The 2822-nt window shown below is 45.5% G+C and overlaps 1 pseudogene; it reads left to right on the top strand.

The window, feature by feature from the left end:
* Nucleotides 1–545: 545 nt before the first annotated feature.
* Nucleotides 546–979, top strand: LOC123648120 (annotated as a pseudogene).
* Nucleotides 980–2822: the final 1843 nt, after the last annotated feature.

The following is a 2822-nucleotide window of genomic DNA, read 5'->3' as shown; positions in this document are numbered from 1 at the left end:
ATGGGAGAGGGGAAGGTGTGAGTAAAAAGAAAAAAGGAAAAAGAAAAAAAGAGGAAGGAGTTTGAAGCACTGGCAATAGGTCACGGTGCAGAGATGAGAGATGAGGTTTCACGATGCAACTTCGAGCTGCCCCCACAGCCACACCCTAGACACTGTCACGCACCTGACATGAGCTTTTTCTGAGTCCTGATCACCAGTCGCTCACTTTCAGAATTCCCTTTCTTCAGCTTTTTGATCCCTTGCGCCCTCACCTCCATAAGCCCTCAGGGAAACACCCTGGTTTCCGTCCTACCCTTCTATGGCTCTTTCTCAAGTTCTGCCGTGGAACTGCCTTAAATCATAGCACCCTTCTCTCTTTACTCTCTGTATAACGTTCTTGGGTGTTCCCATTGACACCCATGCCTTCAACCATCACCCATGCTCTGACAACCCCCAACTCTAAACCCCAGCCCCAAATTCCTTCCTCTCTTTGAAACTGACCTACACATTTCTAACTTCTAAATAGACATTTTCATCTAGATTTCTTGCTGGTCCCCAAACTCAAAATGTCCAGCATGGTACTGGAGGCTGCCCGTGTTTGTGCCAACAAGTACAGGGTAAAAAGTTGTGGAAAAGACAGCTTTTATATCCCAGAGGCTCCACCCCTTCCATGTCGTCCGCACCAACAAGATGTTCTGTGTTGGGGCTGACAGGCTCCAGAAAAGTATGCCTAGCACCCCAGGACACTGTGGCCAGGGTTCACACTGGCCAAGTCATTGTGTCCATGCGCACCAAACTGTACAACAAGGAGCATGTGATTGAGGCCCCATGCAGGGCCAAGTTCAAGTTCCCTGGCCGCCAGAAGATCCACATCTCAAAGAAGTGGGGCTTTACCAAGTTTAGTGAGGATGAATTTGAAGACATGGTGGCTGGGAAGCAGCTCATCCCAGATGGCTGTGGGGTCAAATACATCCCCAATCGTGGCCCCCTGGACAAGTGATGGGCCCTGCACTCATGAGGGCTTCCACTGTGCTACCCCCTCATTTGTGCCCACCAATAAATCCTACTTCCTGTCCAAAAAAAAAAAAAAAAAAAAAGAACAAGACCTATAGTATTAACATAATGTTTTGAAGTTTTGAAAACACTTTCACATGTACCATTTTGTTGAATGTTTGTAACACCTCTTAGGAGTAGGCAGAACAAGTAGCATTCTTGTTCTTACTTTAGGGACGAGGGGACTGGGGCCCAGCATCCAGGGGCACTGCATTCTTTCGACTCCTCCCCACGCCCTGCCACTCCCCAGCATCTCGCTCTTCTTCCCTTGGGCTCCCATGTCAGCTTTTCAGATCCCACTCGATCCTCTGTGCCTTCTGGTTTAGAGCCCAGAAGCTTGGATTGCTCTTCCCACCCACTGCTAGAGACAAATTTTCTCTCCTGCCCCTTTTATTCCCAGCTACCCCATAATTCCTTCTCTGAGAAAAATGAAAAATCTGCCTTTTCCACAAGCATATGATGGCCGCCTACCTTACAACAGGATTCTGCCTGTTCTCATCCTTCCCCTTTTTACTCTCCGTCACTATGAAAATCCTTTATTTATTTATTCAATGAATGTTCCCCGAGGGCCTACTTTTGTGCAGGGCACTATGGAGATATTTAGTGTTGAAGGTGGCGGTCGCCATATAAGTGTTCCTCCCGGACGGTGGGGGCACCATATGCATTTTTAAGTGGTATGTCTGCTTCATGATGGCCCTGTGTTCCTCTGCATCTGTATTTTCAGTCTTGGATTGTGACTTACACAAGAATGGGTCCCTGCATTTTGAACTCACCCCTGCTATGTGGAGAGAGATACCTCAAACGGCCTTTTTGCTAACCTCCCTGATTTCCACTGATATCAAAAGTCAGGCCTGGTAGAAACATCAAAACAAAACAAAACAGTTTCATCTCCAGAGAAATAGCTGAAGAAATGGTGGCAAAAACAAGATCATTTTCATTATCAAACAGTATATGGTTTTTAGTTATAATTTGTAAGACTACAGAGATTCTTCTACATGCAGCTGCTGGGTTAATGGAAATTTTCTACTAAGAACTAGCTACATTTACAAATGCTCATTTGTGCTTCTGCTCCATGAAGCCTGTAGTGAAGTAGAAGTTTAAGGCCTTTTTAATTCATTAGTCGGTAACATATTGATTCTGAAAGCTACAGACCTTGTGCCTTGCCATCATTTTCATAAAGTATTCCTCAGGGTAGTGCTTGCTGTGAAATATTGAGCTTATTAAGAGTTTTTGGGCCACTGATTAACTTTCACAGCAAAAGCTATGTTAAGTAAATTAGGTACCAAATAAATCTAAATGATTGGGGAAAGTCATCAGCTAAATTAAGACACTGACAGCTCACATAACAAGATGCAAAGCAATAGTAATTAAGAAAAATAATCACCTTTGCTGCTGAGAGGACAGGTTTGGCCCCCAGTGAAGGAACTCCCCAAGGCATCTGTTTTCTAAAAGGCATATCTTGCTGTTTTGTTCTGCTGTGACAGGGGTAAGGGGGAAGAGACCCTTTTCTGTGTTCCCGTATTCACCACATACCCAAATGCAGAGAGTTATGTTGGGGAATAACCTTGTGTGAGGCAGAAAAACAGATCTGCAGAATTGCCCGAGAGCTTGTATGGCCCTAGGCGTGGCAGACAGCATACACGGGCCCCAGTGGCACCCACAGCTCTCTTCTCCCTGCTTTTCTCTATTGAAGAAGTAAGAAAACTGAAAACTCCCCCTTTTTAGACTCCTCCTTCTTCACAGGCAGCAGTGGTCATGAGACCCAGTTCTGGCCAATGGGATGTGGTGAG

The sequence above is a fragment of the Lemur catta genome, chromosome 12 (assembly GCF_020740605.2).
Source record: "Lemur catta isolate mLemCat1 chromosome 12, mLemCat1.pri, whole genome shotgun sequence".
NCBI lineage: Eukaryota > Metazoa > Chordata > Mammalia > Primates > Lemuridae > Lemur > Lemur catta.
This window is presented reverse-complemented; position numbering and strand designations above follow the sequence as displayed.